This window comes from Mauremys mutica, chromosome 2, assembly GCF_020497125.1.
Source record: "Mauremys mutica isolate MM-2020 ecotype Southern chromosome 2, ASM2049712v1, whole genome shotgun sequence".
NCBI classification, from domain to species: domain Eukaryota; kingdom Metazoa; phylum Chordata; order Testudines; family Geoemydidae; genus Mauremys; species Mauremys mutica.
This window is the reverse complement of record NC_059073.1, coordinates 37,981,762-37,998,926: the sequence shown is the minus strand read 5'-3', so window position 1 is coordinate 37,998,926 and position 17,165 is coordinate 37,981,762. Positions and strand designations below refer to the sequence as shown.

General features: G+C 36.9%; 1 protein-coding gene across 18 annotated transcripts in view; it reads left to right on the top strand.

Annotated features, from left to right (window-relative positions):
* RIMS2 (regulating synaptic membrane exocytosis 2) overlaps positions 1-17,165 on the top strand; it is a 799,605-nt gene that overhangs the window by 666,076 nt on the left and 116,364 nt on the right. The gene's annotated exons all lie outside the window — the stretch shown is intronic.

The window sequence follows — 17,165 nt, the reverse complement described above, 5'->3', positions numbered from 1 at the left end:
GAGTAAACTTCTAAATATATGGCCTGAGATTGAAAGGGCTAAATAATTAAAATGGAGCCACGCAGTGGTACATTGAAGAATAATTGAGAGGGGAAAAAATTGACACTGATAACACAACACTTTATTTTCCTGTGGAACTCATAGATCCATGAAAGCTACATTTCTAATAGGATTCATAATAAGATTAGACATTTAGATGAATGAGAACATCCACAGTTACATTGTATGGAGTATGTTTAGAAAGGATATAATAAACCCTTATGCTTCAGAAAATAAGCCAACCACTAATTAGGATTAGGAAGGAACTTTCCCCATGAGTAGGCTATTTGGTAACTGTCCATTACAAGGTTTCTTGTAACTTCCTGTGAAGTATCTGGTGCTACCCACTGTCAGGCATGGTACTGGACTAGTGTGGCACCATGGCTCTGATCCAGTGTGGCGATTCCTATGTCCCCATCAAGTCTGTGAGCACTGAAGGTACCCAACACAACTTTTTTGATTCTTGATATATATTAGGACTTTTAATTGGTTGATGATAAATGGCATGTGATAACATGAATAAAGCAAAAAATTATACTTCTAGAAATGGATTCATCCCTTTTCTTGTGTCGCTTATGACATGCAAACTTCCAGTCAAGAATACTTATTATAAACAGTAAAGTTTGTGGACCAGGGTGCTGATATTGCAGATCTGTTTTCTGCTAAATCTTGTTCAATGTGGAAGGACCCAAACATGTAATTTTCAAGATTTACATGAGGTGAAGCATTTTTCAGAGTTCTAGATTTGAGTTTCAAGGGCAAGATGATGATGATGGTTTGGGAAATTTCTCTCCTTCCATTGATGTATTATATCCAAGGCCATCATCGGTTTTTACAATATTAATCAAATGTGTTTGGATAAAAATTCAATCTAATATGGTTATTTATTTTTCCATCAATAACTTTAGTTTTTCTTCTGGGATTGTTGAAATCCAAATTATGAGATAAGCATTTATGTTGTATCTGTGGCACTAATCTGATTCGCTGTAGTTTCTTCTTCACTGCTGAAGTTCAAACTCTGGTATTGTTCTGTTTGTTTATTTTGCTTCCACTCCTTTTTATTTTGTGTTTCCTGTATTATAGGCTTAATGAGGATACTGATAAATATTATGCAGATGTTTTCCATGGAAAATGTTGTTTAGTCAAAAACCCAATTTCCCATCTAAAAACAATTTTAGTTGAAAAATTCAATCATCCCTACTAATGATCAAAAAAGATAAGAGTGTTAATGCTATTGTCCTAGCCAAGTTCCAACAAGGGCAATCATACTCTGCCTACCTGATTTCTTCTCACAATTTTCATTAAATATAATATCTTCATTTTGTGTCCAAAGCTATTCTGTTGTTATGAACCGATTAACCATTAGTGTATTTTAGATCCAAGATGGCTATATTTTCATGGTGAAGTAAATGATCTCTCTATATAGTTTATATGTTAGTTTAATCTGTAAAATTCTTTGTGATATCAAGTGTTATATACAAATAATTTGCTATCATTACATAAAACAACACTGTCGAAGTAACTTGTTTCACTTGTCTAAGGCACACAAAAACCACAGTTACATTTCTTATTGTTAATAAAATGGTGCCCTATATCTATCAATAAAACCTAGGAAAAGCCAGGAATAAAATTAGCTGGGTATAATTTAGATAAATATCTGAGTGCTGAAGTGAAAAATTCATAGAACAGTTCGTAAATTAACAGTTTAATGAGTTAATTTAATTAATGGAGGGGTGAACATGTCAAGAAAGGGAACATGAATGTTGTGTATCCAGTCCAGAGACTTTTAGTACTAATTATTTTCTGTGACAGCCAGAACAGATGGAGTAAGAAAATTATGGACATCTGATGAAGGTCAGCAATGGCAAAGCCATTGCTGAGTGTATTCCCAAACAACTAGATAAACCAGAAACATATTTGCCTGAATCCAGTCGGTTTTTTCCATTTGAAAATGTCAAATCAGGCATTAATCCATGTGGGCAAAAGTATAAAATGTAGGGTGTGAAGTCATTATACAGTGATTACATGGAATATGCCAAAGTGTGTGGGATTGAAAGTGAAGGACCAGGATGTTTGGCCCATGCCAGGTGGTTCAAAAAGGACCCTACAGCTGCCCAAATTAGGTAGCAGAGGATGTGGGGGGGAATCCTCAGCTGGTGCAAAGCTGGTATAGCTGGTTCTGTGCCAGCTTCTTACTCCCTTCCCCTGGGATGCCAGAGCCAGAGTTCACAGTACTCTGCCGTGCTTACTGGCATAATAGCCACTCGGGAGCTGGGGCAAGTTAGAGCAGCTCTTAGGTGCAGCTGAGATTTTAGCCCCAAGCCTAGATATGTTATGCCAAGAAACTGTTGTGAGGCATATTTTACTTATACATGTGTATAGAATTATGCATACAGTGACATTAACAACAAGTAATACCGGGGTCTTTTTCTTCTCATATACATCAGTTTAATTGTGTAACTACACTGACTTCAGTAGAGTTACTCCTGGCAGAATTGGGCCACCAGCATGCTGGTTCACAAAAGACAGTTTGAATACAATAGTGGATCATATGTAATAGTTTTATCATGGGTGATTGATTAATTTTATAAAAAACAGTCCTCATTTAAGGTAAAAATAACATAAAATACAATGAAGTTGATTTTCTGTGCAGAAATTCTGCTTCCATTGAAATCAGTGGGAGTCTGGCCATTTCTAGGCTCTTTCCAAAGAGCAGATTTTATAGTTTTCTACAAATCTTTGCCATCTGTTATACAAGAATTTAAGCTGTGGAATTGCATCAGATTTTCCAAAGCACTCCACGTTTTGTCTCACGTGTTGCACTATCTTATATATGTATATTTATTACAGTTAATCCTAGTGACTATTATCCTGACTTTTAGCATGTGTATTGAAACCAATGCAAGTGTAGAATTAACCTGAACATGTAACAGAGCTAATCAATAATGAAAATAGTCATATATTGCTTTTGTTCCATTGGATCCAGATGCTGCATTATTGAAGTCAATGTAAGCAGAATCAGACCTAGGAGCCCTGTTCCACATGGCTCTTTTCTTCAAAAAAAACCTTTTCTCCCCCTAACAGCACTTGTATTGAGAACACCATTATAACACGAGATGTGAAATACAGCACTTCTTGCCTGCCTGCATTATCGGCCTGTGGGAAAGAAAGTTTCACTTTTTAAAAAACTGTATTAATTTATTGCTAGATAATAGTAGATCAGAAAGAGCACCATCCTTCTCCTATTGAAGTGAAACATAGTTTTTCTGTTGATTTTAGTGGGAGCAGACTTGGCCCAATGAGGAGAACCAGAAGAATAAGAATACTTCACAAGTCATGCTGAAAGTCCCCAGTTGTAGAGGGAGGTAATAATTATCACACACAAAAAATTCCCAAGAGATATCTTCTTCTTCTCATCCCCAAGCATATTTACAGATGTAGGGAGCTGTTATAGCATCACCATTAATTCCTATTCCTGAGATATAAATCTTTTTTATAAATTAGATTTTGAAATGGTTAGATTATTGAAATAAACTTAATTCCATTAGTAGAATTCCAAGTGTGTAAAGTGAAATTTACTTTGGAGTCAATCTTCCCTCATAATTAAGTAATAATCAATCAATTATAGATTATAAGTAAAATTAAAATCAAAACTCTGGCAAAAAAGAAATTTCCCACATATTAGTCAGAAGAATCTTCTCCCCTTTTTTCCTTATCTTGGAGTATATATGATTTTTCATCTAAAACTTTTTTGCAACATACATTGAAAACAAATGATTTTCAAAGAACTTGTCCCCATGTAAACCATGTTAGGAAAAACATCTATCAAGTAGTTATATCTACATTACCTTTGTTCTGTAGTTCAACACAGATTCACTCATAAGTAAAAAATAAAAATTGTATTTTTCTACTTAAAATTCTGTTAAATGTTGAAAACAAATTATATTAACGTTCTTTGTGTTCAGTATTTTAGACCAATTACATTTTTTGGAATTAGGAGTTTGGTTTGTCATCCTGAAATCTTTTTTTGTTTGGAATAGTAAATCACATTTATTATTTAAAGACCAAATCTATCAATTTTTAGATTCCCACAACAGAACCCTCTTTGTTTTATTTCTACATATTTTTCACTCTGAACAGATTTTCCAAAAACAAACAAACTGAAAACTCCCACATTTTCTTGATTTATAGTTACCTAAAGTTCAGGAGAGACGACTTTAATTGATTACTTAAAAATCTGCAGAATCAACGTTTTTCAAGAATGGTAAAAAGCTGCTAAATGTATAGGAAGTGGTGTTGGTGGCATTCTTCTTTCTTTCTCAGTACTAAACCAATACTCTAGAATGGTGTTATGTAATGTTGTGCTAAGGGAGAGGCTATCTTTTAAATGAGATGTAAAACGAGGTTCTCTCCCCTTTTAGTCATGAAAAATCTCAAAACATTTTCACAAATGTAAAGGCATCAACCCTAATACCTAGTCAAATTCTAATGTGGCTAAACTATTTTCTGAAATGGCCTAAATTCCTCCTGTAATTTCAACTGGTTGGGTAGTCTTCATTTCTTGTCCTAAAATGTTACAAATGTTTGGTCTGTATTGTCATATTGGTTTGTGTAATCTGGAGGAGAGGTTGTAAGTAATACTCATTCCTCTAGCTGAGAGACAAGGTGGGTGAGGTAATGTCTTTTATTGGATCTACTTCTGTTCATGAGAGAGAAAGCTTTTGAGGCTCTTCTTCTTTCCCAGAATTGGGTCTAATAAAAGATATTACCTTATCCATCTTGTCGCTCTATTATCCTGGAACTGACATGACTACAACTACATTGCATTCCTCCAGTTGGTTAGTTACAACATGTGCTGCTTGTTTAGGTTAATTTAAAAAGTGACTACAGTTTCAGCTTGAGAGTGAGTAAAACAATCAAATTAGAATATTTAGAAAGTGCTAGGTGGCTTTCACCAGCTTAAGGGTAAACAATCTATCTCTCTCTAGTTTCTCTCTCCTCCAGAGGTGGAGTTCAAGGTATGGAGAGAGTGATGTGTTTTTTCCAATCCCTAGATAAGCGAGTCAGAAGATCTATCCCTGTAGACCCTTCCCCCTCCCAAGTTCTCAAGGTAAATGGGGTAATGATGCTAAGGAAATCTACCTGACGGGAGCAACATTTATTTTAGGAAACTACATTTTATGCATTGAGGGGTCCCAAATTAGCAGATTTCCTCTTGCTGATTTCATATGAGTCATCAGAAAACCTGTAGCCAAAGAGCAGTCTTGACCTGGTACATACTATTTTGTGCAGTACTTTTTCAAGGTTTGTCCTGAGTGTCAATAAAAACAAGCACTCAGGAAAAAAAAATCTGTAATCCTACCCATTTTGGAAGCCCTGCTTGATAGAATATCTGTGGTGTGGCCATTTGAGGACCCTTGGGGTGGAGTCATGTAAACATGAATTTATATCTTGTTCTTGAACCACACATTTCACAAAGGCATTTTTGCTTAGGGGAGTAAAAACTCACCAGATGGTGTCTGTGTTGGTCCAGCTGTTCTCTTAGGCAGGAATGCCATTGGAGTTGCTGACAAGTCCAGGTACACATTTTACGAAAAGCATGATTAAACTTTTATATAAAGAATTGAGGATTAAGGTGATTAAAACCTCACCCTGCTGTCTCAACCAACTGGCTTGTTGGAAGTTTTACTGGGCCTCAAGGGAAATGTGTGTGTTTTTTTTAAAGGAAAGTGTTGATGTGACAAGGAAAGATGACTTTCCTGCCTTCCTTCTGCTTCACTGACAGGCCTTGAAAGGTTTTTCACATTTTGTGACAGGTGAAAGGGCCAACAGATGTAATCATGGAAACTGCTGGTCAAAAACAAGCCTCTGGAGAGCGTGGCTTCATATATCCTGAAGATGTTCAACTTGTGTGACTGTTGGACTCTGATAAGGGAACTTACCCAGAAACATCTGGAAGAAATCCAGTCCATCCAGAAAATCATAGCCAGAAGAGGGACTTTAAAGCAGAGCAAAAGATAATAGAGTGAACTGCTAGCAAAGTGGCAAGCTTTATAAAGTCCTGAAGAAGGTGAGCTCCATCATCTATTAAAGGTTTATGCCAGACAGATTTAAGAGGCAACAAATATGGCATGTGAAGTTTCGGAGAGATGGAAAGGAGAGAATGCAAGAGCTGTATTTGAAGATATTTATCCCAAATCTACTTGTGGGAGGCGAAAGGCCAAAAGGAACCAGAAATGGAACTGCTGACGATCAACAAGAATTAACCCAGTTAACTAGTGGATTTACTGCAGATTGTGCCAGAAAATATCTGAGAGGTGGGCTTGACAGCAAACCCTAATGTGTATGCTTGGGTTCACCAGGAGGTGAAGTACTTGGGTTACATAATGGGAAAGTTAAACCACAAATGTAAAATCTTAACCCATCCATTGAACAACAGACCAAAGGATGCTAACGAAGGTCAGAGATTTCCAGGGACTTTTAAGTTGAATTAGACAATTTAGCCCACATTTTCCACCTTTGCAATTCCCCCAAGAGACCAGTTCTGAAAGCAAAATCTAATAAAGTGAAGTAGATTGTGGACTGTGAAGTGACTTTCAAGCCTAGGAGAACAGCTTATGTGAGATTGTCCTGGCTTGAACAACTGAGATTTTCAGCAGCTAATACTGTGTTCAGGATGATACATTTCTAGTAGAATTTGGGACAGTGTTTTCCAGAAGAATAAAGAACTGCTTATCTCCTCCTTTAAACAAAAGCAATTTCCTCCAGAGACCAGTTATGTTTGAGTCAAAAAGTTAATATGTGACAAAAGGATGCTGGACGGGTTGAAGAATTATCTTCAGGGAGAGTTCATCAGGCACTTGATGAATAAACAGAATGCCATACTTACTTGGAGGTATATTTACCTGTTATTTTTAATCAATCTTGTCAGTGAAATTAGATGGAAAACTATCCAATCTCTCTTAAATGGCAGTTGACAAACCAGGAAATGAGCCTCTGGTGTGAAGGGGGAAAATTGATGTGCCACCTGTTTCAAATAGCTCCAAGAAAGAGTTTTGTTTCTTTTCCTTTTCTCCTGCCTTTCCTCATTAATTTTTAATTTGGCAAAGGGTGAGTTGGACAGAGGGTGCACAGTCTTCTACCTAATGCTACTCTATAAAGGATTCTTCTTCTGAAGCTCCTGTCCATTCCTCTCTTGGCAACCATGTTCTAACTTCTCAAATCTCAAGATAAAATTCTCAGTGACCTCTTCCTCTCAAAACTCATAAGATCTGGATTTATCTAAGTCATAGTGATGTCAGAAGGAGTAACTCCACTGACGTCTGTGAAATTACAGTGGTGAAAAACGGGTGTGAATGAGATCTATATCAGGGCCTCAGAGTTTAGATTTCTTCTGAGCAACTACAGGGGCTTGTACAGCTGGAATTAGGGATTGCCTTTTATTTTTGTTCCTCTCTTTTGGAAATGAACAGTAGATCTGGGAAAAAATTTTGATCAAATTGCTTATTCTCCAAAAAATGCATTGTCAAGTCCACCAGAACTATTTGCAAATTTATGTCGAGTTCACTGAATACTTTTGGCCAAACTGAAAAAGTATAAATATTTCACTGACATCGAAACAAAATATTTTTTGTTTTGTTTTGACCCTAAAAAATTAGTTTTGACTTTCAGGCTTCACAAAATGGAAAGAGAAGGAGGCGGCAATGGTGCCATCATCCCTTCCCATGTAAGCTTTAGCCCAATGGTTTTGGAACTCCCTGGGCCGTGGGAAACCTAGGTTCAAGTCCCCTTTCTGCCTGTTGTTGAGAAGGAATTTAAACTCAGTCATTCCCCATTGTAGGAGAGTGTCCTGATTATTAGATGTCCTTGTACAGGGCTTTCTCAATCTCTCTGCTTGAGTCTGTTCCACTTTTTATCAACAATTAAATAGTTATTGGAGCACAGACCTGAACTTGGATCTCACTCATCCTAGATGAGTGCCTAACTACCAGTCTATAGCGTCATTCTCCCTCTCTTTCCCTGGCCCAATGACTATTCATGCACATTGGAAAATGCACATAGGAAGACAGAATCCCAACTATACATATAAAATGATGGGATCTAAATTAGCTGTTACCACTCAAGAAAGAGATCTTGGAGTCATTGTTGATAGTTCTCAGAAAACATCCACTCAGTGTGCAGTGGTAGTCAAAAAAGCTAACAGAATGTTGGGAATCATTAAGAAAGGGATAGATAATAAGACAGAAAATATCATATTGCCTCTATATAAATCCATGGTATGCACACATCTTGAATACTGCGTGCAGATGTGGTCGCCTTATTTAAAAAAAGAAATCTTGGACTTGGAAAAGGTTCAGAGAAGGGCAACAAAAATGATTAGGGGAATGGAACAGCTTCCATATGAGGAGAGATTAATAAGACTCGGACTTTTCACCTTGGAAAAGAGACGACTGAGGAGGCATATGATTGAGGTCTATAAAATCATGACTGATGTGGATAAAGTGAATAAGGAAGTGTTATTTACTCCTTCTCATAACACAAGAACTGGGGGTCACCAAATGAAATTAATAGGCAGCAGGTTTAAAACAAACAAAAGGAAGTATTTCTTCACACGGTGCACAGTCAACCTGTGGAACTCTTTGCCAGAGGATGTTGTGAAGGCCAAGACTATAATGGAGTTCAAAGAAGAACTAGATAAATTCATGGAGGTTAGGTCCATCAATGGCTATTAGCCAGGATGGGCAGGGATGGTGTCCCTAGCCTCTGTTTGCCAGAAGCTGGGAATGAGTGACAGGAGATGGATCACTTGATAATTACATGTTCTGTTCATTCCCTCTGGGGCACCAGGCATTGGCCACTATCAGAAGACAAGATACTGAGATAGATGGGTCTTTGGTCTGACCCAGTATGGCCGTTCTTATGTTCATTGTTATCATGAATGACTATGAACTGCCACTATGAATGACTGAGCTAAAGTCTGTAGAGGGAGGCGGTAGCGGCGGTGCCATCACCTCTTCCTGCTCCAGATGTATGTGAATCCTTTATTTGCATTTATCAAAATGCTTGAAAGTCAAAAAATTTAAACTCAAAAGTTTTCATGTCAGTAATGTTGAAACATGTCAATTAGTTTTGACTTGACTTTTTTTTTTCTTCAACTTTTTGATTTGCTGATAGATTAAAAAAAATGTCATCTTTGGTTTGACCCAAAATGAATTTTTGTTTTCAAGTTTTTTGAAACTGCCAGTGAACTGAAAAATCCATTATTTGCCTCCCTCTAACGAACAGCTAGGGCAAGAGACTACTCAGTGTCCTGAAACTGAATGTGAACAGCCAGATTTGGGTGTTGACAAGTTAATTCTCAAACTCACTGAATATCCTCTTGTGTCTTCCTACTCCTCTCCCATTTTAGGATCTATCTTCAGGCTCAGGATCTTCTGCTTAGTGTAATCTGAGAGTCCTTTATAGTGCTGTATTATTGTTGTTTCAAATTGCCATTTGTATCCAGGAAGTCCTTAAAGAACTGCACCATCTGCTTGCGTATCTGAAGCAGATGGTGCTTTTCTGGCTCACCTCCAGACTATTTCCCTCTAGGTTTTTTCTTCCCAGACAATGTACCAGGGGTGGCTTCAATATCAGCTGCTGAGCTTGCAGTTTCTCCTTCAGCTTCCAGAATTTCCTGACTCACTTGCTATTTCTCAGTGCTCAGGTTTCAATTGCTCCCAAACCTGGCACTAGGATGCTCTCCACAAGATAACCTACATCACGTAATGGAGGCATGTTCCTTAGACCTCCCCCTTGATTTAGGACCTCTCATACAAGACAATCCTACACATAATACTTACTTGCCTCCCTGATTTGTGAGAGGGAGCAGAACTGATAAGTCCAGGCTCCAAACCTCAAGTGAGAACAAACAAGGACCCTTGAAAGTGAATAGTATTTTTTCAAGTGGTTGAGTGTTATATACACACAGGATTTGTTCAGTTGGGAAGCTTCTTTTGGCATCTAAATTAGTGGCCTTATTTTCAGAGTGGCTTTGCATGTGGTGTTACCATTAGTGTTAATAGTACCTGGGGGCAGTCAAAACCTCTGAAAATCAAATCACTTATTTAGATGTCTAAATATGGATTTAGGTGCTTATTTAGGTATCCCCATCTGAAATTTTTAGCCTAAGGTTCCAATTAAAATTACAACTAAGCCACATTAAACATCTTTACTATTTTTATTTCCATATCCCTTCTTAAATGTGTAGCTGAAAATATTTTATATTAAAATAGATAACATAATATAAGATATATCTGCAGTGTGCAACCGTATCACATCATTTATGTAGCTTTTTGCATGTATTTTGTGAGTATATAGTATACATACAAACGTGTATCTTATATGTGTATCCCTTATCTGTATATGTTAGTAAAGTGGTTTATGGTCAATAGTGCAATATAAAAGTAATATTAGTAGTAGTATTGCTATTTATCATTATTGTCATTTGTATTTATTTTATTGGCTTGGTGTGTGGTGCAGCCATTATCAAGGTATTAAATAAAAAACAACAATCTGATGAGAATAAGCACAGTGCGGTATTGCAGCTGAAAGTTGCACAGCCCTTTGAGGCTGTAAACTGCACCAGAAATTTCCCTTCACATCAAGAAGCAGCCCCTGCAATTGTTGAGCTGCTGACAGAGATTCTGTAGATTCTGCAGTCACAGACAAATTTAGCAAGCATAAAGCCCTAAAAAGGTTGAGACAGTTCCTTAATCTTGGTATTGTGGAGCAAAGTACTGTAGTCTGCAACAACCCCACAACAATCTGATCCATTAGTAAGAAAGTAGAAGAATTGACCAGATCAATATATTCCAATATAAATGCTAACAAATGAAAACTGATGACAATAACATGAGAAAGAAACCATACTAATCAAATAGGAAGGGAGTTGGAAATCCCTGCAAATTTCAATTGTCTGGGAGTTGAGTGATTATCTGGCAGCCAAATTATCTAGTTCAACCTGGAAGGTCAGTAACACTATATTAAAACTGAGCAATAGCAATTTCTTTAACTGTGTGTAGCGTGCTCCAGGGTAGTTAACTTCAAGAAATTAGTGTAAGAAGGTTTCAGATTCACACACCATCAATTGCTCATGTAATGGCAGTTTGCAGATCAATCAGAAATTGTGCTTGCATTTAAAAGCCCATTGTAATAGAAAACAGAATAACTATTCCTTTTTCAGATTTAATACTCTTGTAAGATTTGTCACCACAGAAAAATATTCCCTTGCCAATGCAAGAAATCAGAAATCACAAAAGTACTTCAATATCAGTTTGTTAGAACCTCTTATGAATACTTTCTCTACCACAGAGGATAGGATTTTAAGAGTCCACAAACGCTTGTTGTTAGATACAGTACTTGTTACTAGTATAACCATGAAGTGTTAACTTGGTTGCTTATAGGCATATCAGGAGTGATTCTTGTCAGCCCTCCTATTAGCAATAATGTTGCAATAGCTAAAACTGAAATGACAGCAGAGCTTGGTTCCTTTCAGCAGCCTGCGTGAATCTGACGAAGGGTAAAATTTTCAAATGCACCCAAGTGTCTGAGCAGCCTAAGTCTCATTGAAAGTCAGTGGGACTTAGACTCATAATTCACCTAAGTATTTTTGAAAATTTTACCCTAAATAATATATTTTTTAAAAGATATCTACTTCCAAATGAAGGAAAGGAAAGCACTGCTTCTTTCAGTACACTGGTTGTGATTAAAAAGGCAATATTTGATTATCATTTTGTCTCTGATATTTATATGGCACTGATTTGTAAACCTGTTAAAATATCCTAAATAAATAAAGAGATAAGTCAGTACTTAACAGCAGTTCCCACAACATGTCTGAGATACCACGATTCCTCCCTCTGGTTGAGATGAGAAATAACTTATATATCTCAGATATCAAGACATGATAGCTGCTGGTAAATCACAGAAATGTGGGACTGGAGGTCATCTAGTCCAGCCCTCTGCACTGACATTAGCTCAAGTAAACCATCCCTGACAGGTATTTGTGGAAGCCCCATTACTGGAAGATTTTCATCCTCCCTTGGACGCCTATTTCAATGCATAACTATCCTTATAGCTGGAAAATTTCCCCAAATACCTAGCTAAATTCTCCCTTGCTGAAGATTAAGCCCATTGCTTCTTGTCCTACCTTCAGTGAACACGGATAATCTTGATCACTGTCCTCTTTAATATATTTGAAAGACTACTACCAGGTCCCCTCTCAGCCTTCTTTACTCAAGACTAAACATGGCCAGGTTTTCTAAAACCTTTTGTCATTTTTGCTGCTTTCCTCTAGACTCTGTCCAATTTCTCCACAACTTTCATAAAGCATGTCACCCAAAAGTAGACTCTGTTCCTTCTAAAGGCCTCTACAGTACTTGTAATCCATAAAGTAAAAACAATAAAAAAAACACCTTGAGAAGATTCTGAACAAGTTGAAATGGGAAGGGAATGCTTTCATTTGGCATCTTCAGGCTAATGTCTAAAACTTTACAAAAATTGAATTATGCAAATATATATATTTAAAATAAGGCTTCACCACAAGAGGAAAAATATTGCCGATCTCTTTTTTAACCATTACTCATAAAACTGAAGGACTAATTTAATGGCTAAGCATAATACAGAGGGACACTTTGGAAGCTTCCCTGTATTGGAATCATAGGGCCCAATACTGCTCCTTTCAAGTCAATGGCAAGACTCTTATTGCCTTCAGTAGTGCAAATCAGCCCTTTAAACCCTGACATGCAACATTTAGTATTGTGATACTTGCCCTAATCAAGGGGTCAGATACAAGAGCAGAAATAGATTTCTGAACGATGGAAGTTATCAAGAGAGCATAATTTTTTAGATCTGTACTACAAGAAAACAAAGTCTTAACAGTAACTCAGAGCAGAGTTGTGCATGCCTTGATTGAGGCATTTGAACTTAGTCCATGGAGGCAGCGAAGTTGCAGAGTCTAGATATTACTATGGAATGCAATTTTGAGATGCTGACATCATAGATTCAAGAGGACATGTGTGACTATGTAGTGGAACCTGTTACTGATACTTTGCCTTTTTTAATGAAAGAGGTATTGTATATTAAAACTTTCATAGAGAGTACAAAATGTTATTTCTGCTAAAAACAGCCTTCATCCCAAACTCACATTATCCTAAAATGATAAAGATTTATTCTCTTTACATCTATGTATGTTCTAACTCAATATACAAGTTACAATATAAGAAAGTCAAGGAAGTGAGGAAGAATATTACAGCTGAATAAGAACTTCTCTAAGTACAGATCTCAAAGAATTTGATCCCAGCCATTAATACGTGAGCAATTTGTGATAGTATGGTACACTGCTGGAGAGATCAAGTGGAATAAAAAACAACAACAAAATTTGACATCCAAACAAAAAATCTCCTGGCAATGCAAAGAGTAATGAATATCAATCAAGATGTGAACAGGATGTACATCCGACTATGTGATGGAGGAAAAAGTCTGCTACCTGTGGAGAAAGCAATTGACAAAGAAGTCTATAACATCAAACTATATGAGGAGTCAGACAGAATAAAAGATCATCTGGTTATGATAACAAGTGATGACCAAACATGCATCCCAGAAGCATAAAAGAAAGGAAAAAGCAAACCACTAAAGAAAGACTTGAAAGTTTTACACAGAAATCAGTGCACATACACTGTTGGAGAGAGATCAAACCCATTATATCGAAGATTAACAATCTCATGGCTTGTAGAAGGATTCCTCAACAGAGTGACAGAAAGCTTCATTATGAGTACACAGGAGCAGTCCTTAAGGTTTCATTACATTTAAAACAAAACTGACCAATAGAACTGCTTCCCAAACTGCAGGATGTGTTCCAGAAAGAAAGAGAGGGTGGAGAATGTATTGAGCACCTGGCTGGGAGGTGAGGTTGCCAAGTGTCTGCATTAAAGCCTCTGTGGTAAGTACAGATTTAAATGAACAATGCAGTATTACAAACACCAAATTGAAAATGCTCTAGAGAACGAAAAGTGTAAAAGTTTATTTGACATGGCAATTATCAAGACTGAAAGGTGCAGGCAAACAGGCTGGCCGTTGTTGTTGCAGAAAAGAGGAGAAACAAAACTGTGTTAATTGATATTGAAATACCAGCAGACAGAAACATAAAAAAGAAACAAGAGAAGTATGAAGAACTCTGTCATGAAGTGGAAAGATTATGGAAAACCAGAACAAAGATGATCTCAATGATTACTGGAGAACTTGGCACAATCACTAAGGGTATGATTGAGCAATGCAAGAACGTGTTAGAAATGCAAGACATCTCAATCAGTGACCTCCAGAAGTCAGCACTCTTAGGCACTGCAAGAATTTTAATGAAAGTCAGAGGAGAACAAATGCATTTGAGCACCTAAAATGCAGAAATTTTGCAGAGTTTAATGAAACTCCTGGCTCCCCAAACCTGTGGAGTCAGTTCGCAGTCAGGATTTATTGGTGACTCATACGGATAAATTTTTAAAAGTAGCTCTCTCCTTTCTATGCTTAAAGATCTTTTATGCTGTGAAGAATGTTTTTTAAAAAATTAGTTCCATAATGTAATACTGAGGGATTATAATAATATTAATATTTTTGCAAAGATGTCTAAAGTATCTTTTCGTATATATTATTATAAATCAAAATAAAATAAAAACTAGTGGGACTTACATGCTTGCATCAATTATAAATTTATACCTAAATGCATTATAGGAGCAGTTATAAGCTGTCAGAATTACAAATGATAAAAGGTAATCAAGGATTTAGAATCATTTTGAAAAAGGGAGGTGAACATATTTAATATCTGTCCACCCATTTCTCCTGTGCGTGCGCATGTGTGTGTTTATAAATATAGGTGCACTACAGAACTGTGTATCTCGTAAACTTTGTAAGGGATTTTATAAAAAACAATAAGAACAAACAGTAAAAAATACTCAGGCTGAATTGTGGCATTTAGGCACAGCTCTGTGCTGGGTGCACTGCAGAGCCTCACCACCAGGGTAGAGTATCAGAGAACATTCTGCTTCATAAAAGTACAGTACTTCCCAGAGCAGATATCTAGGAGGCATGGGGGCTGCAGTTCAGGGTAGCCCTTATACTGGCTGCACAAGGTTGGGGTGAATGTCCTCACTCCTTTCTCTCCCATTGCCAGATGCTTAGGGCCTGCCATAGTTTAGACCTTCATAAGCACCCTGATAAATTGGGCTGATAGCCAGGGAACAGAACCAGTGCAACTCTTTTTGATGCCTCTGAGCAGTGGAATGAAAGTATACCAAATTATATAAATGCATTTTGAATGATTTGCTGGATGTTGTCTACAACCCTGTTAATTGAGTGTCCCATTGTTCACTTTATGCTTCTTTCTGGCTTGTTTATGGCTGCCACAAAAAGTCACATGACCTTAATACAGTTTTTTAAAAACATTTTTGAAGTGCAGTTATACTCTGTAAAGTGACTCTCTCAGAATTCTGGCACTGCTTTACACTTAATGCTATTCTCATTTGTTCATTTTATACTTTTTTTTTCCTGCTAGTGGTGCAAGCTTGATATGGGACCTGCTAGTCAAGTTGTGTCAATGCATTAATTACCACAAGTAACTAGCAAAGAATCCTGTGGCACCTTATAGACTAACAGATGTTTTGCAGCATGAGCATTCACCCACGAAAGCTCATGCTGCAAAACATCTGTTAGTCTATAAGGTGCCACAGGATTCTTTGCTGCTTCTACAGAACCAGACTAACACGGCTACCCCTCTGATACTTCACAAGTAACTAAATATCCTGTCATTGGAATTTAGTTAACAACTGTTGAAGATTTAAATTCCAAAATATAATCCAATTTACTTCACCATAGTATAGCTGCTTTGGGTCTGGAATGCTAAGATAAATCAAATGGAGTAGACAGAAATAGATATGACTAAGTATACACAGAGAAGAGATCTTCTTAGTAAGAATGTAAAGATGAATTTATTTTATTCTATCAGTCAAAAAAGTTTGACTATGTGGCTACAGCACAAGTCAATAAATGCGGTGACATTCAAATATATGGTGTACTCCCAAACTTATGGCTAAATACATAGAACCTCCCCCTATAAGGTCTAGGAGACAGAGCTGTCAAAGCCTGGAATCTATGTCGGTAGAAATGACACTGTTCCTATTTTTGGTTCTGCATCCTAAATTTCACAAAACATCTTAACTGTTATCTGAACTAGTTTGATTATATTTAAGAATCATACAGATTATACCTAATGTAAATTTGGGGCTATGCCATGGCCTTTATGCTACAGCGTAGCATAGCTAGCTGTGGGGGAAGGCTGATTTAGCAGATTGTACACTGGTCTGGAACTCAGGAAACCCAGGTTCAATTTCTGGGTCTGTCACAAACCTTCTGCATGACCTTGAATGTCAATGTGAGTTAAATGCTTAGGCCCAGATTTTTAAAGGTGTGATGTTTATCTGCATCTCTGTGTGCTTACTGACTTTAAAAGAATCTGGCCATTAGCTCCCTCAAGATCTTTTAAAATTCCCAGACTAAATAGTTTTGCAGGTTAAATTTGCAGTTAGAACATTAAAATATTGTTCCCAGTTTTAGTTTAATAATCTCATCTTTCCATTTGTTTTAAGTAAACAAGAGTTAATATTTGTTAGAAATTATTTTGAAGGTAAACAGTATAGTTCCCTAGAATACCAATATTATTTAACATTTAGAATGTGAGTTCTATCCCTAGCTCTGCTTTTTGCTAGCTGAACAAGCTTGGGCAAGTCATTTATCTTCTCTATGACTCTATTTACCCATCTGTAAAATAGGTATAATAATTAAATCCTTCACAGTGATGTTGGGAGTCTTCAGTAAAATTTGCAGAGCCCTTGAAAATGCTCAGAAGAAAGGTGATGTACAAGTTACTGAACATATGGCCCATGGCAAGGACCTTAATGTAATATCTTGAGTTGGGTAGTGCAGTAAGGTTATAACTGAGATATACAAAAACAAGATTTGTATTCCAGGCAATATGACCAATTAAGAACTTCATTGTAAGAATGCAGGCAGAATTTGGTAATGGAGTCAATTAACATACTGTT